The 26807-nt window shown below is 43.8% G+C and overlaps 1 long non-coding RNA gene across 2 annotated transcripts in view; it reads right to left on the bottom strand.

The window, feature by feature from the left end:
- Positions 1 to 26158, bottom strand: part of LOC112983003 (uncharacterized) — a 30768-nt gene extending 4610 nt beyond the window's left edge. Inside the window, exons 1-4 of one of the 2 annotated variants that reach the window (XR_003259124.2) lie at positions 25944 to 26158; positions 25233 to 25442; positions 7975 to 8069; positions 3351 to 3440 (exon numbers count right to left, since the gene is read on the bottom strand). This is a non-coding gene — a long non-coding RNA (uncharacterized LOC112983003). Of the gene's footprint in view, positions 1 to 3350; positions 3441 to 7974; positions 8070 to 25232 lie in introns of both variants that reach the window. The other variant, XR_010390990.1, reaches the window with a different exon arrangement.
- Between the last annotated feature and the right edge of the window lie 649 nt (positions 26159 to 26807).

Here is a 26807-nt window from a genome sequence, read left to right as displayed (position 1 = left end):
AAGCCATTTCTGAGGCCAGGCAGGTAGCTTCACATCCACAGGGAAATTAGGTCAGACACCTTTTCAAAGCCTGCATTACCTCTGCAATAGCAGAGAAAGCTTGGCAGCAACCGCCTCTGTGTCTAATGGTGGTCTCTGTCAAGTCACATGGAAACAGTTTTGAGAGCTGAGTAAACATTGAAACAAAAGCTCTAAATGTTCAGTGGCCCTCCGGTTTGCTTTAAACTCCTCAGGCACGTTTTGCATTCACTTTCCAGGAATAGCTGAGTGAGATTCTTCCTGGCACAAAAGCTCCTAGCAACTAGGATGGATATCTTCAGGGTATCAATTACCCTCTGTGCAGTGTTGGCCTACTACGATGTATGCGGGAGTCTTGACCCACCTTGTGGGCTACTGGATTCCTGCCACAAAACACAGATGTTATGACAGCAACAACAGAGGATTTGTGGATGCACCAGTACCATCCAGCATGGTACAGACGCTCCCGAGCCCCACTGGCCGTGCTGGGACATCCAGCTTGCACAGCAATTGCCTCGGCAGTGATACCTGAGCAAAGAGCTGAGAGCAGCACAGCCCTGCTAGCACAGCGTTGCATTCTAGCTAATAATCCCTGCTTAATGGCAAAAATGTAGCACTAGGCTAACACAGCTCTGCTGCTTCCAGTGTTGGAGCTGGTTTAGTCGGCACTGACAGAGGAGTCGCTGCCCCACGCTCTATTGTGTGATGTGGACGTGCCCTTGGAGCTATACAGCTGGGTGTTTGTTCTGGGAATGCTTGTACGCTCGCCCACTCGGCACAGAAACAATGCAAAGTGCTTTTGTTCCAAGAGATCAGAATTAACAAAGCGCTACCCATATAATCACACAGCACTGCTCAGCATCTCGACACCAGAGAAACACGCTGCAAGAAGAACCACCTCCCTACTGCTTTTGAATAGCAAAAAATGTAGAGGAAATAATCTTACCACAAATATTCAGTGAGCAAAATAAAGTCTACTTTCAGCAGCAATCTCCCTGCCTTTAAAGTTCAACCAGTGTTTAATAAAAGCTCTGTGGTATGGGCAGCCTTTACAATTGCTAGCCACTTACTGCACTGGGAATTGGAGAAGTGACAGACACAGTGTTCTGTAAACATCTAAACTCACCAGAGCATGTTAATTTATTATAACATCCATGGCGGCAGTAGCTACGCCACTGTGGTGCATGCCCAGAAATCCAGGTCTAAGAGCTATCACATAAAAATAAACAGGACTCTATAGTCCAGTTATTTAACAGGGCCTAAAAGCAGTTAAAGAGATACTGAGGAAACCAGTCATGGAAAATTTAGGTCATATTATTTAAGCCCAGTCCTAAGGTTATGTTCCTTCTTTAGCATATGCTTCCTTCCCCATGCTTCACTGTTGTTTCTAATGATGCTGGCAGCTACATAAACATCAAGATCTTTGAGTGTCTTTCTTCTGACTATTGAATGTCCAGTTTGACCTTTCAATATTCCAGTAAGTTCAGATGCTCCAATAAAGATATCACTACTATCTGTAAGGTAAGGACCAGGAAAAAAATTGAACTATAAGGAGACACTGGACCTAGGTCCTTTACGGGAGTTTGTAAAGTACCAAATTTAAAAAACAACTTAAAATTAGCACCAGAATAACAAAATCAATCGAGTATTTCAAGCAAACATAGAGCAAAACCAGGCAGCTTTGTCACTGCCTACAATATAACCTTTTTTCAGCCAGTGCTCTACTCTTCTTTCCATATAATTCTTTAATCCTGTTTTTCTCATACTAGTATTTCAAGCCATCTCCTGTGTGCAGGAGATTTTTCTTCATTTGATCTCAGTGGATCAGATTGTAGAATAACCATTTTGCCTTTAAATTCTAGCCTGTTCTAAGGCAGGCACTTCAAACTCAACTCTAAGAAGCAGGGCAAAGGAGTTACAACACTGTCTAATGGCACAGCTGTGGTTCCCAGATCCCTGATGATTTACAAGACCATGAGAAAAAACCTGCAGTTGGCCTCCAGAGTCATGTTGTCCCTATAAAGTTTTCAGTTGAAAACGTGGGCAAGTGCACGACAATCTGCAATCATTTCTTCATGGCTGACGGCAGTCTATAACCCAAGTCTGGGAATTGGTAGTTTAGGGCACATTAGGTTTTAAAGCAAGAGTAACAGCAAGTTATTTTTGCATTTCTACTAAGCCAGTCAGTGCATTATATAATAAATTAGTTTTCTCAGCTCTTCATTTGCACCACTACTTTCACGTGGTCTCTATGTACTGTACGGAGGGCAGTTACATGCTACTGAAAGTTCAGCTCTATATGACATCCTGTACCATTTTTGAGTGATGGAAGGGCTGTGCGGAGGGGTATGCTTTATACCGGACATCAGGGCCAACATTTTCCACTGCAGAAATCCCAAACCATGTGCTTGAACTGCCACTCAGGCATCCAAATAAGCACCTGTGGATTTAACGAAAGAGTATGGCTGTTCACCAGATGTCCATGGACATATAATTGATCTAGGCTATACAGACATCATTGCAGAATCTGGCAAAGTGCCAGCTGGGAAATCAGTAGCTAAACTACAGAAAGCAACGCTTGGTATAAGGATTTTACTGTAGGTAGAGAACTAGCTAAAAAGGAAATGGTAACAGATTGGATTGAAAAGGATTGGACTGGTATGGGCTGACTAGCAGAATTTCTGAAGAACTGGACTTGGAACTAGTCTTATTAAATATTTTCATGAATGGCCTTGGCACAAACCTTCAGACCATGCTAGCAAAACTTGCTGACGATGTGAAGTTGGGAGGGCCCACCGATGTACAGGAGGATCAGAGTGCCCTGCAGGAAGAAGGGCATTCCTCTGGGGAATTGAATCGTAGCAATAGGATGCAAGAGCAAACGCCTAGGGAGTGAGAACAAGAATTTCTGCTCTAATCAGTCAGGAGCAACACAGGAAGAGAAAGGCCTAAGCGTATTACAGTAGCATGTATGAATATCAGTGTGCTGCAGCTGTGAGACAGGAAATGTGATCTGAGGATGTATCAGGCAACACAATTACAGCAAAGGCAGGGAGTCTTAGTGGCACCGTACATGGACTAGCCGAGACCTTCCCCTGAGCATTGCACACAGCTCCGGTCACCCATATTCCTGGCAGAACAGGTGCAGGGCAGAGGAATTACCGAGGGGCAGGAAACCTGTGATATCGGAGGAGACTGCCACGTGTATATTAAGTCCCTGACCTCCAAAGATCCTGTTTTTAAGTTCACATGGTATAGTACATTACATATGGAAATATTACCCCACATTATGACTGGATATTTGGTGGTAGAGCTGCACACACAATTCCTACCCTGCACTGGAGCCTCCGTCTTCTTGCTCTTGCCCCCAGGCTGCTGTTCTCTGTTGTGCTGACACAAACATTTGTGCGGTCACCTGGGAACTGAGTCAGAAAATTGATCCAGCTGAAGAACAATGCAGCAAAAACAACAAAGGTCATTTTTCAAGGTCAAGACTCTAGACTGTCCAATAACTCAGGACTATTTTGAAATCCGAGACAAGCTCAGTCAAAGGTAACTCAGGTATCTTTGCAATGCATTGCTTCTCATTGTACAGACAGGCCTTCATAAAGGAGGGGACATACTTTGTCTAGCAAAAGCTATACTGAGACAGGGCAAGGATACTCCCTACAAACCAATCTGAGCTTCAAAGAAGACTTTTTTGGCTACGGAGCAATGCTGAGCAGAAATTAATGCAGAAAGTGGCTATGAATTCCCAGTAGACTGAGAATTAGAAGTTGTTTTCTAACCATGGGAGCAGTGAGGTTCTGCAAGAGCCTTCCAGTGGGGGACAAACACTTTAACTCGTTTTCAAATGAGGCTTGGCCCTTAGGGACTGCACAGGACAGCTGTTTGCAATAGCTGGAAATGTCCTCTGCATTGAAGGAAGTCCCTTCCAGGAATCCGACACACACAGAGCCAAATGTTAAGTACCCTCCACTAACAATCTTGGTCACAGGACGCAGCAAAATGTGTGGCAAGGCATTTCTCCGCACAAATCAAAAAAAGTGGCCATTTCTCTCCACTTTGTACTTTTTTAATACAGTGCAAACTCCACACCTATGGTTTACCAGCACTTTTCACTCAAATTTCACAAGACAAAGTGACCACACAAGGTGCAAGACAGAGAAGAATAAGGCCCAAGAGACTGACCTTCTTCTTGCCTCAGCAAAAACAAGTCCTAAAATATGTGGGAGAAAGGCTTATCCTAATCTTTCATGCTGAAGAGTTCAACTGCATTCATCCCCATACCATTCTGCCCCTACGTTAGAGATTTCCATCCCGGGCAGACTGATTCCAAGGGCTTTAAATGCATAGCAAAGAGCAGCTGCCCATTAAGGCTCAGAAGAAATGACTGTCATTAGGATGACATTGACCCTAGATGGGGAAAAATTCAACTCAAAATGATACATGAGGAATAAACTGGGTTTTTCTTCTGCAGCCACCTAACACTGTAGGGTAAAATTGGGAAGTTGTGGGCGTTCGTTAGTGTACGCCTATCCCCAAGGAGCAAGGCCATGGCCTGGGTGCATGTCACAGTCTTGTGACCCCAGCGAATTCCCGCTGTCTGCAAACCTGCAATGACACCTACTGGTAACCAAAGGATAATCAAAGGCAGATATTCCTGCTTACGAAAAATGTGAGCCTGCCTGCTTGCAAAGGTAAAAGAGATTTATTTTTGTAACTTGACTTTCCATCATCAAGGTTCTCCACAGATGGTATTTCTGTGCACCCTCGTGTGGGAAGCTGGGCCCTGCTTAGCATGGCTTATTGCAAACCACTCGTTTACCATTTTGGTCTTTGGTTCCAAGGAGCTGAATAACCCTTGCTCCCTCCCGGCGAGGTCTGGGGGCTGGAATACGTCGGTGTACGTACCTAACGTTATGTAGGCTTTGGGACTCATTACTCCTCTTGCCTAGAGCCAAGTCAGTCAGGTCAGTACAGCACAGACCTTTCATGGAGCTTGCTTATACTTCCACACTAACACTCCTCATCCTACAGGACTGGAGTTGCCCTTATACTGACGTCCTCTGCACCCAACGCCAAACTGCTTTCTGAAGGCCCTGGAAGGCGATTCTCCTCATCTGCAGTTGTCAGCAATAACACTCAGAAGATCACCCATGAACTGGTGAAATGAAGCAACCACCACTTCAAATAAATTAGTCCCACTACTGACAGCAAGGGAAACTTAACGGGATTTAATAAAAGTCTAATTTTAGAACCCGACACCGAAAAGTTTCTGAGACAGTGACATTACATTTCCTTTAAAAACCTTTGTTTCCCAGCCTTAGAATGAACACTTGGAGAAAATACATCCACCAAATCTGTGGAGAAGTGACAGTGTGCTGAGCACTTCACTGGCTAGAAGAAGGCAAGAAATGTGACGGAGCTGCGAAAAGTCTCAAACCTCAGCTCAGGGTCAGGGTAAGGCTTTCTAATTCCGAAGAAAAACATGGAAAGAAAGAGAGGAGTGAGGAGGGAGTAACTACAGATATCCTGAAAGCTGAATGGGTTTTGATGTGTGTTCTGTCAGTCCACTGGAACACCACAGAATGATTAACGCTCGTGCCATTAATCATAGGAAAAAAACAAAGTAATTCAACTTAGGAGTCCTACATGAGATTTTCTTACTGAATTCCATGGATTTGTCCCAAATTTTAAATTGTCTCCTTTGTCTTTTTCTAACTCATTTCTGGGTGGCACTACAGCCATGCATAAATAATGAAGGTTTCTTAAATTATTCCTAAGACTATAACAGTTGATTGAAACTAGTCCCTCCCATTAAAGAAAATCTGCAGTGAGAATACTCTATATCTGTAGATAGGTAAGGAGCCAAATAGAGGGATTATCTGTTGACATCCCTGAAGAATACATAGCCTAGATTAATCTCGTTAAATTTGGATGTGTACAGAGTAGACATAAATACCTGAGGGCTACTTTTTCAGCCTCCCTCTACAACTAAGAGAAATGAGTACTTGTAGGGCACAATTCATCTCACCCTAGACATCTGAAAACATATATGTCAGGATGAGATGAATTGTGCCTCAGAGAAGTACCTGTTTTTCTCTATATAGAGACAACATATATATCAACTTTATGTAATATATATAAAAACTTATGCGAAAGATCCTATAAAGAAAGGCTGCACAACTTGTTCAGCTGCAAGTATCCAGTGTGAACAGATGACTCTCTTGCCTCATGTTAGGAGATACACCTTCTTTCAACAGCCTTTGCAGGGCACAGAATGAACTTTAACTGCAGAATCATAATGAGGGGCCTCATTAATTCCTTTTATGAAGGGATTATCATTCTTGGATTAAATTTTCAACACAAATGTAAACCAGCATTTTCTGTACCTTTGTACAGGGAAAGTACCTGCTGAAGTAGGTAATGCCTTTTGACATCTTATGATCACATTACCCCGCGTATTTTGAGGTTTACCTCTACCTCTTTGATTAACACGAACGTGACAAATGCCATCTGGGACAACGGATGGCCCAAGACAGGACACCCAAAGCCCCCAATGTCCCTTACAATGGCAGACACCCCCTCAGCCAGGGGTGTACCGATGAGTAATCACAGTACCAGTGCCTGGTGAGGGGTACGGCTACTGAGAGCCATTTCGTTTACATCCTATTTGTCTTTTTTCTGTCCTATCACCCCATGGCTAAGAGTATATTTTGTTTGAGATATCAGGAATAAAGTCAGCTGCAGGTTTACTTCTTACAACAGTTCCTAACAGCTTTCCTTCGCACTGAGTTTAGCGCTCCCAAAAGCTGGAGAACTACTGTCCTATCCGGTGTAGAAAGCTATCGCAGAATGGAGAACATCATTTGAGCCCTTAATTTGGGCATAAGTAGCAGTTTGCTCATCCAAAACTTTCTATGGTAAAATAACATGTAGAACAGAGAATCTTTTTATATGACTCCGGAAAACAATTTAGCTTCTAAATAGACTTGTTTGTCCATGGCTATAACGAACTGAGAGCCAATCCACTATTTACTTAATTTGGCAAAATTTGAAATCTTCCTTTAATTAGAGCTAAATACAGTCTGTTCTTGAAATTCATTTATTTATACTACTCTGCACCCCCACTGATATAACAGAATGAGAATTCTGCCTGTCTCCCATTTTTGCAAACATGTTTTTCCTCCTGTATTTAGAGCTCATGGAATTCTGCAACACTTCGAGGCCAAAGTCTGTGACTTAAGTGAACCGATTCTTTGGCAGGAGTCACTTCTTGCAAAAATATTTTTGGCCTAGAATGACATGGCTTATGCAGCACTCCACAGTTCCCTATCACTAAAATACCACAAAATATTATGGAATGAAAGGGAGTCAGGGGGTTAAGCCAATGTCCTCTAGATCTCTGCAAATCCCACAAGTTGATCCAATTTAAGAGTCCGTCCTTAAGAAAACATGGATTTCCCCCCCATCCCAAATCATACTATCTTAAAACTTGTCCAAGAACACTATAGCACCTTCAGCGTGAAAGAGTAACACTAATGGTTCACCCACCTGAACTGGCAGCATTCAAATGCTTGTCTTCATAGCAACAGTTAGCTTGTAAAAGAGCAGTCACACTATCAAAAAACACTCAAGATACACAGCATGATTTGATTAGCTGTACAGAAAGACTGGATTAGCAGCCCTGTTGGATTAGCAACTGATGAGCTATTAGGATCTGAGCTACTGCATCCCCACTGAGCGCAGCACTTGAGCTTGACCTCCACTCTCCAATAGCCTAGCTGGGGCAAGTTTAAAGGACCAGCTATACTGGACTGAAAGACTAATGTGGGGACAGCTACTTCGGGAAGAGCTGAAAATCCTGAAGAGGATTTCCAGAGACCTATCAGAAGTGAATTTAGTGTTCGCACTCAGAGTTTAGGAGACAAGTATCCTTCCCACAAAACTCACCATAACAAATGCTGCCGAAGAGGGGAAGAGTCTCGATGAGTGAAAAGCTCAGTTCATCGTAAAACCACTGCAGGGGTTTCTCTTTGGATTAGTTCCTGAAATACGTAAGTAGAGAGACGTCCGATTAACATCACTGTACATAACTGGGATAACCAGAGAATGCTAATCTTGTGAATTAACACACGGTACTCGCATTCTCACACATATACAAAAGCTGCAGGGAAAACGAGTATGGTCAATTATTGCATGATGCCTGGGAATGTGGCAGAAACCTAAAAAAAAATCTGTGAAAAGTCTAATTAGAGACAACATAGCAAAGCATCCCAAGACACACTAATAAAACAAACAAGGAAAGGGTAGGGACCGATTCAGAACAGGGTATTATTTAGCAAAGGATAATACTTAACATAGTGCAGCAAGTCTCCAACTCTTTATAAGTATTTGTTCTCCTGCGTCCGAAGGATGATCTTGCTGGATGCTGCCATCTACCAAGAAAACATGCAGTTTCTGGACTTCTTTAGGATGCAAGACTCGACCCAGAAAAACCTAATGTGCAAAAGTCCCTTCACCTGCACCTTTTATAGTCATTTGTATTTCTATAAAGAAAGGCAAAACAAATAAAACTTCACCAGTGCAGCACTTTGGCATTTTATATCCTTTTTGTACTGGTGTAAGTAGCAACAGAAAGTTTTGGAAAACAGAGAATCAAAGCTGTTGGATGCCAATATGCAATTAATCTGTTTTCATTTGTTCTTTCAAATTTTATTAATACACCAGAATAAAACTCAGGGGATCAGAGCTGAGCCAAATCCTCCACACCATTAAAGTTTCACAATTTTTTCTGAAATCTTGTTATTTTAGAACTGTAACACAATAGCAACTAAATGTCTCCATTAGGATTAGGCCATAAGCTACCCACAAAAAATAAGCATTGCCAAATATAAACTGTCCCACTTCTTTTTTCCTGTCAGCAAACAAATACCATCAGCTTGTTTACACAGAACAGTAACCAACTTTGCAGCGTGTAAGGCAAAAATTCAACAACTAATTTCCATTATTTACCATGCAAACGGAGCATCTTGCAAGGCAGCAGAAAGGTAGGAACGGCAGATTGTCTCCGAGGAGCAACGCACAGCAGGTTAAATTGCACTGCTTGTTGATGTATAAAAAGGAACCACAATAAAAGAGCAACGCAGTATAAAGGGCCAACTATTTCCTTTCTGCTCTGAAAAGCTATTAGTGTGAATTACAAACTGTTAGTCCCTGTGATGTGTGGGTGCAGGATATGGAGGATACTCAAGATCACTATCAGTGAGAGCCTTTCTCCGTGTATCAACAGATTTATTAAAAAGTTAGCTCCTTATCCAACGCGGGAACTACCGTGGAAAGCACAGCTGCTCTACATGTAGCTGACCCTGACACCAGCCCTGGCAACGCACAGTGACTTGCTCCTATAAGCTGCCAGCTACTGAAGACAGGGGCTGTCTTGCTCTGCATCTCAGTATATATCGAGCACAATGTTGGTGCTTATATTAGTAGAGAAGGATGATTAAAATCCCAGGAAATTACTACAAACACAGCGGGAAACTCCATTTGATGTCAGGACAACTTGGTGCTCTGTCAAAGGCAGATCAGCCAATATAGGAAATGCCGGCTCCGGGTCGCAGTCTCCTTGTTTCTGAACATTTCCAAATGCGATGCATTAGGACTCAGCTTATTACAGACAGATCCAAACCGCAGGCTGAGATCTGAACACACTTCAATGTTTGGACTGTTGGACCAGATGCATCTCAATTATTTATAGCCATCTTTTCATAAAGCCTCAGCTCTGTGGGTCTTTGTTCTGCCTATTTTTATTTGTGATCAGGAGCAATTTAAGTGTGTGCCATGCAGCTATGTTTTATGGATCCGCATTAGTTAAGGGCATATTGCTATGAGGTAGAGAAATGCTTGCTAGTCCAATCAAAAAAAAAAAAAAAATCCAACGCAAAGTAAATCAGCATTGATGTCCCTTTCCTGAAATCACACTGGAGTTCTCCCCAAGCACTCACATACCCCAAGACTGTGGTGTTACAAAAAATTACATTCTCACGTGAAGAGACTATGTAACCTCAGCTTTCCTCTCTGCTATTTACAGTGGGCAGGCAGAACTCTTGCAGTTGTGTTTTTCCACAGCCTTCATACATATAGTCAGAAATCTTTGTTTCTGGAATCTTTCTGTGTTGTCATGGAAATTATCACCATGTCCCTAACATTAGGATAACAATTTTATGACAAATCACAGGAGATAGGGAAGGAGAAGATTTTGGCATGAGACAATACTTACAAGGGGAAAAAAAATCCCCATAACATTTTTGCACCCTTAAAAGGAATCCAATTAAAGATTTTACTCTCTAATCTCTGCCCGTTCTTTACAACTAGGCAAGCAGGCAATTTAGCAATCTGCATAAAGACAATTTTTCGTGCAGGATTTGATGCAGAGCAGCCCGTGGAGCTCAGGGAAGGCTGGCCGGGCCATTTCAGCCTGCTGCCGACCATCCAGCCTCAGCATCAAGGACCAAAATCTATGAATAAAGCACAAAAAGGCATAAAGAGCTCATTTATGCTTCTTACAATTGTAATTCCTGAATCTTGCAGACTGTCTCTCATAGGCACCCTATGTAATCAGCAAATCTCTTGTTATAAAACTGTTCCTACATGGACATCATCTGGCGGGTACCCAACATGGATTTTTAACTCAATGACTAGAATACGAAAGTGTCCAAAATTTCTACTACTTCTCACTTAGGGCATAACTAATTGACAAAGAAACAAAAATAACAGAAGTCCTGCAGCTGTCTGGAAAACAGAACAGCCAAAACAGTTCAGATGAACAGAACTGATATTTCTGATATTTTTAAAGTGAAAAACAAACAGGAAAAACGAAACTTAGAAAAACATCCAGAACGTTTTTTGCTTGACAGATATTGGGGTTTATTTTGGATTTTAGATTTTGTTTGTTTGTTTTGGTATTTTGCAGACAGCACAACACAATAGTACTTGAAATGAAAGTAAAGTAATTTTAATCTTTCGTTGGTTGCATATAAAAAGCCCAATCATCTGAAAGGAAAACTGTGAATCCACAGTCTTTAACACCAGATCTGTGTACTCTTGGATCATTCAGAAGTACAAACTTGACTACTAACATTTATTGCACATTCCTGCCTGCTCAGCAAGCATTAACGGCATTTATGAATCTTTATGGTTTTACACCAGTTTTTGTGCTAGCTTTAGAAGAACACACGATATCTGACCAGCATAAAAACTGCCAAACAAAATTTTAACAAACTTCAATGAGCAGAATAAGCAGAGCAGTACTTCGCATTACGTGTCTGAGCTGCTTTTAGTTCAGTTCTTGGAAAATCTGTAAACAGACTCAATGAATGAGGGTCCTGGAGAAAGGAGCTCTCAAAAATCAATGGAAAACATCTGTGTTGTTGTTGGGTTTTTTAATACTGATATGCAAAACTATACTTCAAGAATTTGGAGTTTCAAAATTTGATGCTCTGCTCTACTTTCTACTTAGCAAAAGCATTTTTTTTCATTTCTGACTGGAAAGGTTTTTCACATTAAAAAAAAGGGGGGTAATGTGGGATGGTCCTGGAACAAAACAAAAAATCCCAGGTGTTTTGAAGAATTTTTCCTTTTAACATGATGTAATGTGTTTAAGCAATAATTTCAAACATTTCCCTGTAGAGGGCAGAATCTGACAATAATTTGGGATTATAGCCATAAAATCACAGCAAGCTTTAACTTAATTATTAAGTGCTAAAGCTAAGAAAAGCTGTGGATGATGCATTTTAAGACTATCACTTACAAATGCATAAATACGCCAAAAGCTCCCAAAACGGCAATGCACACAGCTGATACCACAGAAGGAAGCGCACCGCTGACGGATGAAACCTCCTGCCTGAGAAACAAAACACGTCCTGTCGGACAGTAAGTGATTTCAGCCAACTTATTTATTTCCCAAGAAGAAAGGAACTTCCGCGTCTGAACACTGCACAGCAAAGCGGTCCGACGCCAAACACCCCAGAGCTGGTGATGGGGCCCGCGCAGAAGAAGCTGCACCTCTGGGGTTAGGGCAGCTTTGAAGGTTCGAAGGGCTGGTTAAAGCCCTGTGCGGAAGGACCAGGGAAAGACAAACAAGCCTCAAAGGCACACCACCCCCCTCCCCAGACCCGATAGCATCCTTCAGCCACATCAAAAAAGCGCAGGTCTGTTTGATATTCACTTTTCCTCCTTGAATTTGGAAACACGTAAACAGAGAGCCGGGCCAGTCGCCTCGAGCCAGGCGCAGCACCGGCGAGGGAAGTGGGCCCACGACCGGCCTGAGGTCGGCCCCTGTAGATCAGACAAAAACGATACGGCCCCTCTGAGACCACACGACTATCTTTGTTTGGCAACTTCCCGGCCTGGCACCGAGTTACCGTGCAGGATTTCACGGCAGCCCCCGCTGCAGCTGGCTGCCAGGAGCTCGTCGCAACTCTTGAGTGCTGTCCTGCATCTCCAGATGACCCCACTCCCGGCGTCTGCGGTGCACCTACACCACTCAGCTTTAAGCGGCGCACTTTTAACAGTCGTAGAGTAAAAACTGAAAACTGTAACCCTAAAGGATGCAAATCCAGGAAGAAAGCAAAAATAGCCCAGTGTTTATTGTTTTTAGGTTAGTGAGGATTTTATAAAACATCTCATAGTTTCGTGTCTGACTCATGCTACTTGAAAGCTTGAGGATGTCAAGCCTGTAATTATTTACCTCCGGAAAATCAAAGAGAAACCCAAATTTTCATAAACCTCAAGCTTCAGAACAGGAGCCAATCTCTGCTTGCACGGGAAGCTTCTTTTTGAAGTAGGCTATTTCAGAGTGGCTCCTGATGGAGATTCCTCTGAAATACCTTGTCCTGATGTCTGCAGGAGAAGGCAAACAGCAGCAGATGAACCACTGGTCAGGTGGCTTAGCAATTCCTACAGCAGCAAAGCGCCTGCTGACCAAAATACATGGTCATCAAAATATTCTGGATGATCCCTCAACAGGCTTACTAAAGCCACCCCTCGATGCTGCGGTGTCAACACTTTTGGTGCTACTCTATAAGAAAATGAGGGAAAAACGCATTGCTCTTGGGCGTCTGCGAGTTAACAGTTCTCCCCAGAGTCCTGCACCAAGAGGTTCTCCTCATGTCACCGGACTCTCCCCCCAGCCCTCACTCGGCCTGCCAGCCTTCCTTAAAAATACCTTTTTACAGGTCCCACAAAAACCTTTGCAACAGTCTTTGCTCTTTGAACACGTTTCCCCACACAGCTCTGCCCTCCAGTCGGATCCCATTGCCTTTCCGTCCCTCTTCTCAGAACCGACTCCACCTGACCCATCTCCTGATGCTGACGTTGCAGAGCAGGCTCCTAAATCCCCCAAAAAAGACTCACAGGACCAAAAAGCTGAGGAAAAAGCACCTTTGATTAGTGAAAAAGTTATAAAGATGAGCTATAAAGAGAAACTTTGCCCTTCTCCCAACTTTTGAAATTCAGGTGGGGTTGGTTTCGAGTTTCCAGGCCCATCTCTGAGCGTGGCCACTTGTGCAAACAGTGGTGAAGAGAAAGGATAGGAACAAGAGATCCGCACGCGCTCAGACCTCTTCCCTTTGCTTTATGCCTCCTTCGGCCTCGCGTTCAAAGGGATGGTGCCATTCAAAGGTGGCACCAGCCTGCGGCCGGCCGTGAAAGGCTGGCGGGGGAGAGCCCTGGGCGCGGGGCGGGGGTGGCCCACGCGCAGCCCCTCCGCCGCTCTTGTTGGGCCTTTCCTCTGAGGGGCTTCGGCAGCCGCTTCCATGAAGGGCTCTCTTGTCTCCGCCGCCGCTGCCCACTTTGCCCGCTTTCATGTTTTGTACTTCAGAGGCGGCAGCTTCGCGCGCCGGGGTCAGCACAAGGGCACGACTTGGGACAGGAGGTTAATGCAGTTGTTAAGTAACAACATGAGTCTTTTCAGCGGCATGAATATTCCACCCCACCCTCTCCCAGACACACGCACGCTCCTCTCGGGCCCGAGTTAAACACTTCTGTAACATAACGAGTCTCCTGGGCAACACGCAGTGCAGTCACGTGTTTTTCAGTTGCCATATACTCAACAGAACAAGCCACTCAATATTTAGCATTGCCGGATTTCAAATCCCTTTAAAAAGCTGGGTGAATAATGTGATCCCCTTTGGACAGTGGAAAATGAATTATAAATATTGACTCTACTGATGATACCGCAGTTGTGAACAAGAAGAGGAAAGTGCAGGCTGATCCAAACCTCTAAATCCGCATATCTGCAGTATTCATTTGCTTCAAGGGGGACTGCGTATGCTTAACAAACAACTTAGTAGTGCTGGATGAGACTTCTGGCATTGGAGATGTTGCAAAAATTGTGGAATTGTATTTCAACTCTGCAAATTTTTACAGGCAAAGCACTTTGATGTGAGGGTTGTCTTTGGGGGGGGAGTTAGAAGGAAGAGGGAGATGAAAGAAAATTTTAAAAAGCGTCAAGCCAAGATGCACTGATCTTTTTTGCCTCTTCTACAAAACCGCTAACTCATGCGTTGCTGACCCATAAGTTAGTAGCTCTTTCCCGTTGCTATTTTCTGCAGCTCAGATGGACGTACTCCATGTGGTTCCTAACTGTCCAGCTCAAACGTCAGCGGGATACTGGAACGGATATCAGCATCGTAATGGGGTACAAGGCCCCTATTTGATATCCACACGCACGCGTGAAAGGGGCAGTAGTTACGGCTGGCGAAGAGAAATCATAGTGACTGTCTGCTTTGCCGATGACACCGCTTTGTCTGCGTCTCTGGATTCTCCGAGGGGGTCTCAGGATAGCTATTTACCTGCCTTCCCTAATCTGATGGGAACCTTTTGATCTCAGCTGGATCCAACCACTCAGTTTACAAAGTACAATTAAAGGCAGATAAAGCCCCTCCAAAACAAATCATTCAAATTAGAAGACTCTGGAAAAGAGCCCCAATGATCTTAAAGTCAGAAACCTGCAACTTTGATGCCGAAGATTTTGAATCCAAGCTCACCTCTGAAGGAGGGAAGGGGCTGATCGAAACTACATCAGATGTCTGGCGCTGAATATGAATGAGAACAGCAACACTGATAAACCATGCATAGAAAACTAGACAATACAGCTTCCCTCCGAGACAGAGAAAAGCCAAACCTATTAGTTTAATAGACTTCTCTACCTGCAGTAATCACACAACTGCAGACCTGAAAACTCTTAGTACTGTGTCAGATTTGTAAACCGCCAGGTATTTCACGGCTACATTACAGTCTGACAGAGCTATCCGGAAAACAACTCAGATCTCACTTCTCAAGAAAAATGTATGTCAAAGCATTTTGTAATGGTTTTTATTGTCAAGATAGGGACAACGACGTAAGTAGGGGTTACTGCGTAAGTTGTAAAGCTATTTTTTAGCGTTCATAGGCAACGCTGACCAGTAGAAACGCAGACATTCAGAACCGAATTTGCCTTTGATGTAGCTCCTTCTGGAGCGTGTTGTTCTCAAGAGCTGCTACCTCATAACATGACACATCCAAGCAGGGCCGTGCTAGTCATCAGAGATCCGCAGACGTCAAGGACAGGAAAGGAAATCAAGCCGTGTTGTTTTTTCCTTCAGTTCTGTGGTTACCCAATCGATGGGTGAGGTGGTGAAGCTATGGAATGACTCCCAAAGGATGGGCACCTATCAAGCACCACCTTGCTGGTGTTTCAGACCTCCAAAGGACTATTTGAGAAGGTGAATATAGAAGATAAATGCATTAACTTACTTCTCTGTGCAATCTAAAGTGACATTTTGGAATCCCTTCTGTGGTGCTGTTCAGGGATAGCGTTACCATTCTAGATGGGTCTGATGGTTTGTGGAACCCAGAGGTACCAGGTTTTGCTTGAGACAACTGTCACTAAAGTAGCTTTAAAAGCAGCTGCCGTGGTTGTATGTGGTTTCTATGAAGTTACAACAGCTGTCCAGTTATAAAGTAACCTACAAAACATCTGTGAGAGGCCCCAGAGGAGGCAGTTGGTTCCCATATGCTGCAAATGCCTAGACAGCAGGCGAGTGATACACAGCAGGGCAATTAGGGATCCAAGGGAACTTAGGCCTTTCTTTTCGGAAGATGTAGTGCACAGTTTATGAAAGGGAATTTTTAGAGTCGGATACGGTGCAAACCGCAGTCAGCATAATTTCTGTCTCCTCCTCCCCTCTTTCGAAGGGGATTTCTAGTCTTGACTTGCAGCTACTCCTTTCTTCCAGCTACACTGACTTTTCATTGTATCCAAGACCTTTCTCACAAAAGGGCGCAGATCCTAGGGACTCCTCTTTGAATTTCACCTAAGAGTGACTAAACGAGACCTGGATCTACCAGCCAAGTATTATCTGTAGCCCATGACAAATTTTTCTTCTGTCTTTTCTCCAGAATCGCAATTATTTCTTTGCTATTGAGGTACTCTTGGTAGAAAGTAAGACAATGCTTACCCCATCCCCTCTTACATTTCTGTTGCCAGATCCTTCATCAAGACGCTCACAGTCGATCTGTGATCCCTGCAAATATCAATGTTGCATGTAACATGCACAGTATCAATACCAGTACTTAGAAACAAATGATAATATACTTTGTCCAAATGTTGATTGTTAGAGAAGATATTCAAGGATCTAAGTGCCAAGCAGGAAAAGAAATGAGGTACAATGACCTATGTGGATATAAAACCACACTATGATGAAAATAAAGAAAATCCAGGTAGCAAGGTAAAACTTATTAAACTGTGAAAATGCCTTCAGAGAGACATCTATCCCTAACATCATTCCATGTCTGAACACTCCTCTTATTTCAAATGGCATCTTTCATAATGTAACAAGACCTCACTAGGCTTTTGAACTAATATCATGAAATATCTTCTTTGATGAGGATGAGAAATAAAAGAAGAAAATGTTGTTTGCATTTCTTTAAAATATTCACTATGAAAAAAAGATGAAATTCTGTTATTGGAATAAATTTCCAAAATGAATATATGGACATAGGAATAACTTGATTAATACAACCAGACAGAAGAACAACAAATAGGACAAAGCCTAGTACAAAAACATGCCAGCAGAGGGTACTCATACTTTGAACATCTGCAGCACTGGTGTTCACTGGGAATGCAGCTCTGGCAAGTGTTGGAGAGACAGCACTGGAGGATAGCAGGAGACTTTCAGGAATAAGCAGAGTCCTGAAATCAGTGAATGGAAGAGTGCCCATAGCTGCTTTCCTGTTGCTAAAGAGCTTTCCTGTTGCTAAAGAGCTTCATCAGAAGAAGCTGTGAATAACGTAGTAAGGAAAAGAACATAAATCAAACTTTGACCCTGAGAATGTTGGTAAAGACAGCGATTTATATAGGTTGTTTCCAAAAAGCTACTCTTTAACCCCCACTCTTCTAGGACAAGCAGTAGGCCACAACTACTACACAGCAGCTAGATTGACGAAGCTACCCTAAACACTTTTGTTAACTCGTGTAGCTAAAATGTTGCAGCAAAGGGAATACAAGTCCAAGCTGAAGTACTATTATCAGCATGTACACGCTCATACCAGTGTAGGTTTTTCCCATATGCATCCGGAAATAAACAATAGAATACAAGCCCATTTTTCCTGTGTCTGCTTGTATGCATTAACTGGTATGAAAAAAATGACATATCTTGTTGCTGAATCAGTGACATTACTACAAAACTTCATTTTGAACAGGGTTCAGCCTCCACAGGACATGAGCTTCCACCACGAGGGTAGTGCTGACCTAGGGGCAGCCAGGATATTCAACAGAAAGACAGACATTTCTCAGGGGAAAAGAGGAATTAAGCAATGAGATTTCTGATTGTAACGGTGACTTGAGAGCAGACAAAAGTGAGGAAAGTTCACACTTCGACTATCACACATTCTGTATTTTTAAGACCAACGAGGATTTTAGCTGCCAGATTTAGGGTAATCTCACCTTAATTTGTTGTAGTCTGATCACATATGGTAACAGCTTTTGAGGAGTCTTTTTTCTAACTTGGACTGTTGTCCTATTAGAACAGGTATATAATCTACTACCCTACTACCCAGACTTAACTGCGATGTTGCTTTCGTCAAGCAGAGAATGTATCTGTTGCAGATGTAGTGGTATTTTGAACAATCTGGCAAATTCTAATTTTAAAGGAGCAGAGCTTATTTGAACATCCAGTGTTGGAAAAAAGAGCAAGGATGTATCAGCATTTTTGTTTGTGTACGGCCAGCTAACCCTACCTTATATAGCTGTCCCTTTTTTATTTTATTATCCTCTTCTTGGATCCAAAATACTAGATATTTCTCCCCCCTTTTATTTTTACTTTGGATAGCAAAAACATGATAGATACACACTGCTCTGTGCCGAGGTACATGGAAGCAACATCTTGGCACCAAGGATCTCCAGGAGGAGTTTCCTTGTGATGTCTTTAAAAGATAACTTTTTAGGAAGTGAAATTTCATAACCGATATCTAATGATACAAACTTCGATTACTACGTCACCTTTACTTTGAACCCTAAGCACCAAATTAACTGCTAGTGTAACACCACTAGTGTAACTTAGAGTCGTGTCAGAGCTGAACGTGGCATGACTGACTGGCAAACTCTTCAAAAAATTCCCTACATAAGCCTTTCTATTCTCAGCGGAAATTAAATGATTCAGGACGTCTTCCTTTTTGTAGAAAGCAAGAATATTGCTGGATCTATTTTCATAATTATCAAAAGAATAAAAGAAATAAAGAAATACACAAGCTGACGTAAATAAGAATCGACCCAGCCCTTTGAGTTCCATTAAACACCCCATCACAGACTTTCTTTGTAGTGCCACAGTGACTAAGCTGTGTGCCTCACTTTTCAAACTTGCAATATGAATTGTAAACAGGGAGACTGCCAGGAGGTCAATCTGCAAAATAGTATCTGCAAACAGCTTTCTGATGATTAGGTGAAAAGAAATGAAGACCAAGTATTACGGGCAGAGAAGGCAAACTTGCTGGTGACCTCCTCAGCAGGACGGAACTTTCCTGGAAGACGAGGAATGTAGTTAGACCAGAGAGCAAAAATGCTATGGGAGCTGCAAAACCAGAAGAAAAGCATCTTCAACCACAGGAGAGGAGGTGCTGTATCCATGAGATGGAGCTGCTTGTTGAAAAATATATTTTCTGGTACTTTATTTTCTAATATATATTTTAGTGCAACAATCGAAGAAATTCTTTTCAACTAGCTACGGTGAAGTTATATCCCCTGATATCACTGAACACAACAGCACCCTTGTTTATACCAAATGGATGAATAATATGGATGCCCCTCATGCAAGCAGGGATGCAGTTTATGGTTTTTGTTTTGTTTTTTTCTTAATATACAAGGATCACTACTTTGACCACTGCAGCTTCTGAAAAACGTAAAAAGGATAGCAGTACCAGAAGTGAGGGCTGATTTCTGTTCTTGATAGTTGAGTAGATTTAATATCTACTCTCTTCATGTCAGAAAACAGACGAGGGTATAGGATATACACTGGACAATACTCTCAGAGCAGTTGGTCCCTAAACATGTCTTCTCTGAGGAGGACCAGCAGTGGGACTCTTGCATTTTTCATGAATTCGGAGCAGGGCTCCAGATTTCAAACAAAAGTGCAGGTTAAAACAAGCTGCAACTAAAAGAGCGATTATAATTTGGCAGAAGGTATGTACTTCAATGACTGCTATATGATACATCTCTGTTCAGGTGTATCTGGCCTCTCAAGTTTTTAATAAAATGATTACTGAAGGTGTTTCTTGAATACAGGCAGGAAGATTTGTCCTACTGTATGCACGAGTGAATCTAATCTATGAGAGAAGTATTGGTATCATCAGTTGGTACGGAATAGCCTCTTTTCAGAGGTAGGTCCATTCTAGGAATGCTGTGGACAAAAAAAAAGCAATAAAAGCTCTGCCAGTGAAGCTCCATTTAAAATACCTGACTGCAGTCAGAGGCATACTGTACTTCATAAGGTAACTGCTTCCCACCAAAGTCGGATCTTTCTGGTAAACATATTTTTATTCCTGTCAGTACTTTGAAGTATGGAAGATTGAGCTGGAGTCATGCCTTACCAAAACTGTTGATTGTATTCAATTGCAGAATCTTAATAATTTGAGCCAAGCAAATTAGTCACAGTAAAAAAAAATGTCAAAGCTGGCTTTTTTGCTAACATGATACAGAAGCATTCTGGTGTTAACTCATCATTTGAATACATTTAACAAAGTCCTTCTTCAAATGTCATAAACAGCTTAAATTCAAGCCAGGCTAAAACTGGTCAGAATAGTCTCACAGAGCTGCTTACACTGTTTGAGAAGACGAGTCCCAAAAAACTGGGTTGATAATATTGTGTACAGACATACAAAAAGGTCAGTTTCTGCAAATGATGATTTGAGTGTTCAGGAACTGAAACAAATTTGCAAAGACTTGTAATTGTGGTTAAGAAATTTGTGTATGATTATCATATTCCTTTCTTCATATTTCTGGGTCAGGAGTTAAAGAAGAAGCCAGAGGGTTCAAGATGCTGGTGACCTGAGAGAATATGTGAAAACTTTCAGAAAACCCGAAGCATCTGCTCCAGAATTTAGGTGGCACCACTGCAGGATCCCATTTCTCCAGAAAGGAGCCTGGCAGCGCACATTGCAGAAGAGTATGAGACTTACCTGGACCTGCTAAAAACAGCCCAGTGACAGCCCCAAGTTGTGTCAGAATTAATTTAAAAATTAAAGTATTCTTAGGAAAGGTTTGTGTTATTTTTCCAACTCTATTATTGTTGTGATACTTTAGGTTTCTATTGTACAGTCCACCTAAAATCCTAGAAGCGCTCTACAGGTACCAAGATAACAGAAAACTCTACAGTCAGGGTTATAGTGTCCTTTCCAAGCTTGAGCCTGTGACACAACCAGGGAAGTCATGTGTGCTCGTCACAAGTCTCCCCTTCTCACATTATCTCTAATGGTGCTGCAAGGAGAAGATATCAGCTAGAGCTGCAGGTCCCACGGGGGAGCTTAGAGAGTTCCTAACTGTCAGCTAAAATAAATTAACCTCATGTTTTGCATATGGAGTAACTTGGTCTAGGAACGTGGGAGAGAGCTCACACCAGATGCCACAACAGCATTTTCAGAAAAGTACTTCTAATGGTATAATTGTACTTTAAATAGCTATATTGCTTATTTCTCTGATCTCTTTCTCAGTGCTGCGGCAGGATGAGCATTTGTGGATTATCTTGTTAAAAAGTAATCCTACTTAGTGGGTATCTTTGCTGCAAGGCAATCTTGGCTTCCCACCCATTCAGTTAGGAATGTTTATATTTAGCTACTTTTCTGGAAACAGAGCTCCAGCTGCAGCACATACCAATTACTTTGGATGGATCCTGCTTTTCCTCAGGACATGCCTTTTTCTTGTTGCAGACTGAACAGTCTTACTAGAAATAAGCCATTTTGCCTGAACAGAGTTTTGAAGAGCAAGTACATGAACCTGTATGAGTCCAGGTCTGTGTTAGATCTTTTCCTGATGAGACTTGCAGCTATCCCACATTCTTCTTTTCAAGCCTTTCTGGTGTATATTGCTGTTATTAAAAATTGACTGTTGTGTAATACCTGGAGTATTCTGGGGCAATTTTAGTAACAGATTCCAAGATGGGTCTGTACATTTTGCGTCTCTAACATCTTGATGTTGAGATGCTTCTTCACACTCTTGCATGATGCTGCCATATACTATTAAGGAGACGAACACTAAGTCTCATCTTCCATTCCAGAAGTAGGTACAAGTCAGTGAACAATGGAGCAATCCCTATGAAGTTATTTTCTACATACATATTTAAATTGCTTTGGCACCTGCTGTGCTGAAGGGCTTTCCTAGCACTTTCAGCAGGCTGTTGATAGAGAACCAGTGAATATAACCTGCTATTTTTTATGGGGTTTAAGATCTTCATTTTTATTCTTTGGTATTCCTTATATAGCTATCGAAGTACATTGTCCCACTGACGATGGCTAGTTTGACACACAGGACTTGGTGCAGTAATTTCTTGAATGCAGGTGAAGGCAGTCTCTGGATAGCTGGATGAATTACCATCAGAAATAGACTAGAAAACATGTTGAAAAATATTGCTCTTTTGTAGTGGAACAAACCAAGGGAATCTCTGGTTTAGTTTCCTGAATGCAGATGCCCTCCTCGCGAAGAGGCAAGCAGAACACAAACAGCCTTTCTTCTATGAATAACCTTGCTGAAGCAGACAGCACACCTCCTAAGACTGGGAGGGGACTTATCCAAAGGGCACCCACCATACACAGTGTATGGTGAGTATTCACAGTGAATAATGATCAGAATCCCCAAACGCATACGTACGGAGTATTTTACACTTCCTCTGGAGGAATACAAGTGCCCTATCTATTACTTTGAAATAATGAACAAGACCTGAACATACTCCAGAAACACCACGCTATGTTCTCTACACCCCATCACCCAGACATACTCGTTATTACGGCTGCCAAGCCCTTGTGGCAGTGAGGAAGCAGGAAACCAATCTGTTTACTTCTAAGGAAAACATTCTACATATCCATCAAATAAAATATCCTGACATTGTCAATAACTAATGTAATAAAACACCGTGAGGAAAGATGATAATGGAAAATAGTTCTAAGTCATTGCTCACAAATACAAGATTCTTACGCTATATTTCTTAAAATTTTGTTTGCTCCACTTTTACACATTTCGAACAGGAGGATTCCAACTACTTCCTCTACATAGACAGTATGCAATGCATATATAGGGATAATTTGCAGCAAACTTCCTAGAATAAAATAATGCAAAATGAACAAAAGTACTACAGAACCTGGGAGAATGAATCCAAACAATGTGCTTGGGGCCGTGGATTCCCCAGAAGCCAGCGTGCTTTCACACGCGTGTTTCCACGAAAGGGAGATTCCATGCCATTTAATCATAAATTCCTGGGATGACTCTCTCTACTTGTTTGTGGCATTTTTTTTTTTAAAGTGCGTTTACATTCTCGTGTGTGGGTTGGGAATTTAGGTTTGTTTGTGATGAAACATCAAAGTTGGGTCCCAAATTAATACTGTGTAGTCATATACTCTTTGTACCTTCCCACAAGAGAAGCACACAAGGTTACCAAGCTTTACGCAACATTAATGGGATTAATCCGTAAACCTTTGTGTGATCTGATTTTGCTTCTCTATTCAATTTTCCTACTGTTATTTTTCCCATTGCTTGCTTACCAATTTGCTTTTTTCTTTTTCAGATTTTACACAAAATGTTTTATGAGTCTTCGTGTGAAACGAAGGATTATTAAAAACATTCTTAACCATGCAAGTATATTTAGTTGTTATATCTGATTCTGTCCATCAGAAAGGGGCATTGCAACCTGATGTATACACTGAACATGAATTTGGCCCATAATCTTTCTGCACACAGTGCAGACAGTGGTTTTTGTACAAATTATGCCCTCACAGACAGGAAATTATCAGCAGACAGAGCAGATAAAAACCTGGAACTGAGATTGCTCTATTTTTTCATTGAGATTCTTTTCAACTAACAAGAAGTACAGAAGCAAATTAACAGAACTGCTAGTAAATAAAAAGTCCTTGAGATCTGCACAAAAAAACAATAGTAGGACAGAGTGGAGACTAACAGATGGTGGGGTTTGCAAGAGGTGCCACAGAGGAGGCAGCAGATCGAGCCTCTCTCCAACACAAGGTTAACACGAGTTATAATTTGAGCGTTACCAGAGAAACTACTACTGCTCCCAAATGCTGTGATGTTTTCAGTGCAAACTGTTTACAGTGAAATAGTATGAACTGCTATTCAAATTTGCACAACACATTAGCTGCTAGCACAACAATCCGATAGAGCAATCCATTTACTCTTTGCAGACCAAATATTAATCTGTGGTTTGAGGTACAAATCCTTCTTCACCAGGACCAGTTTCATATTTTGCCACTTCCCTCCACTATTGCTTGCTCCTGTACTAGTACTAGAGAATACCACTGATCTCTGAATTATAAACTAGATTTGGGAACTAATCTAGCTTTAAAATATATATGCATCTATTTAAAATATGTTTATGTTTTTTAAATAAAATATATATATTTTTGCCTGGATTATTTCTCAGATGGATCAGTATCCCGATCTGGTTCACAGCTCAGCCACACGCGGAGTTGCACAGAAACAGCTCAGGGGTGGTGTGCTGTGTTGCAGGGGCAGGACCAAGGAACAGGTAGGAACCAGTAATACAGCAAAGACTTCATGTCATCAAGCCACAGTCTTATTTACAGTGTGGCTGCTTTTGCCTAGCCAAAGAAAGGAATTAATTTCAGTTCCCTACGTTTGTGTTAGCTCTAGAGCAGAGACCTGGAGCCTCCATGAGCCCATGTGATAACCATGAATCAGCGGGACTCCTCTATTGCAAAGCCAAACCAGAATTCCAGCACATTTATATAATAAACTTTCACCATACCTTAATTACATAGTGTCCACTCAGGAAAACAGGTCATCATCCATGATAAAAATCTCCAGCAAGCGCTAACTAGATGAAGCTCCTAATTTTAAAGGTTTGCATGTCTTTGAAATTTCCCTGGGGTTTGCCTTTGTGCTACCCACGTTCACCCACACATTTCCTGTCCTCCCAGACCGAGCCGTAGGCTGCACCGAGGAGAGACGGGTTCTCTAAGGCTCCAGCCGCTCCCCTTAGGAGCACCCCACCGAGCTTAGTTTAAGCCTCTGCCTCTTCGCACGCAAGTCAGCGCTCAATATAAATGAGCTCTGCCTAAGCACAGGCTCCGGCGTGAGGCTGGCAGGCAGCACAGGCACAGCCTGATGTTTCTATACTGGGTTTGAGTGCTACCAACCAACTTGTCAACACACTTCCAGCAGTTACGCAGCTCTGGCCTGCTGCTATTTCCCCTTGGCACAAGAGTTAAATTGCCCAAAGCCTCAAACTAGGCAGCCACTATACTGACAAAATATATTGAGTTGTTCAGGGTGGTCTGAGGGCACGATGCCACCCATCTTTCCCCACCATCTCAACCATGGTGCCTCAGATGAAATCCTATCAGACAGTTAATTTAGTCTAACCCAAACCTGCGGTTTTGTGAAACTAGATCACGGTTCTCAGTCAATCCCTACAAAAATATCCTAAATGTCTTACAGTTGGTGTCCTGTAGCAGCTCGGATCCTGACAAAGGAGGCCTTGCTGGCGTGCCTTGGTTCCACGGGATTTCTAAGGACGATCTGAAGGAGGAGCAGGGTCTGGTTGCGTTTTCAGTACACGCTGCATCTCCCATGGCCTCACCTTTGCAACATGGACATCTTGTTACGTACTGACAGGCAGAGCTCCCAGCCCCTCCGTGAAAGATTTCTACGGACAAAAGCAGGGAACACAGAGTCAGTGAGCTGGTGAAGAACCCAAAAGATCACACAGGAAATACAACGCAGGATTGGGAAATTAAGTCAGATCTGCCCGTGTCTGAAACCAAACACTATCTCTCCTCTCCGTAGCAACGTCTCTTCCCAGCCCCATCTCGAACACCGTAAATCCCGAGCCCTGGCGAAGGGACGTGGGGAAGGGGTTCGAGGCGCTCCCCCCTCACCGCGGCCTGCTCCGGCAGCGCGGGCACGCCTGGGCTGCCGACGGCAGGCAGCTGCGCGCTAGGGCCACCTGCGCGGCACCTTCAGGCACACAGGCTTCCCTGCTAATAACCCCCCCTCAGAAACGATGATCTTCTACTTTTTTTTCCTTCTTGGACAAAACACAAGGTTTAAGCAGCCTTGTTTTTCGTTGTATCCCTGTGCTGCCCTCTTTACTGTTAGTCGGAGGATTTGCAAGGCGCTGTGAGGAACCAGGGAAAGAAATGATCACCCTGAGAAAATGATGGTTATTTTTCCACCCGAAAACAATTGTGTTTCACCGTGTGGGCTTAAAAGTGAGCCGGCAGCAGGGGAAGCCTGGCACGCAGCCGGGAGCGGCTCTGCCTTCAGTGCTAACTCGGGTGCTGCACGCCAAGCCCGCGGCCTGGCGCACCGCCGCTCCCAGCCCCGTCTGCCGCCCTCCCGCCGCGGCTGCCCCGCAGCGGAGAAGCGGCGCGGCCGGGCCCGGCTGCCGGGGGTCGCGGCCCCGAGGCGCAGCCGGCGGCGGCCCCCGCGGCGGCGCGGACAAGACGGACCCCGCGGCGGCCCCCGGCGGAGCGCGGCCGCAGGGGGCGGGGAGGGGCGGGCCGGGCCGGGCCGGAGACACCTGGGCGGCTGCGCCGCCTCCTCCCCTCGCGTAGGTTTCGACTTTCTTCCCCGCCCGGAAACTTGGTGGAGGAGCCGCGCTGGGCGCCGCCGCGGGCCGGCGAGGAGCCGCGCTTCCCCCCCCCGCCCCCGGTCGCGTGCCCTGCGCGGCGGCGGCGCCCCCCCCCCCCAGGTGAGCGGGGCAGGGCGGCGGGCCCGGCCGGGCCGGAGCTGCCCCCGCGGGGGGAGGGGACGGGGCGCCGGCGAGGCGCTTCCCGCCGCCCGGCGGGGACGATGCGCTCGTCCGCCCTGCGGCCGGGCTCTGCGGGCGGGCGGGCGGGCCGGGCCGGGCTGGGCGGCTGCCGGGCCTCGCTGCTGCCCCGCGCCGCCCTCGGGGCAGGTGAAGGGGGCTGCGCGGCCCGGGGGGGGGAGGGGGGGGAGCTGCGCGCAGCAGCCCGGCGCCTCGGCCTGCGGCGGTGCCTCCCCGCGCGGGGGGGGGGGGCAGGGCCGG

The sequence above is a fragment of the Dromaius novaehollandiae genome, chromosome 11 (genome assembly GCF_036370855.1).
Source record: "Dromaius novaehollandiae isolate bDroNov1 chromosome 11, bDroNov1.hap1, whole genome shotgun sequence".
Lineage (NCBI taxonomy): Eukaryota > Metazoa > Chordata > Aves > Casuariiformes > Dromaiidae > Dromaius > Dromaius novaehollandiae.
Note: the sequence above shows the minus strand (reverse complement) of the source record. Positions and strands in the feature narration are given on the sequence as shown.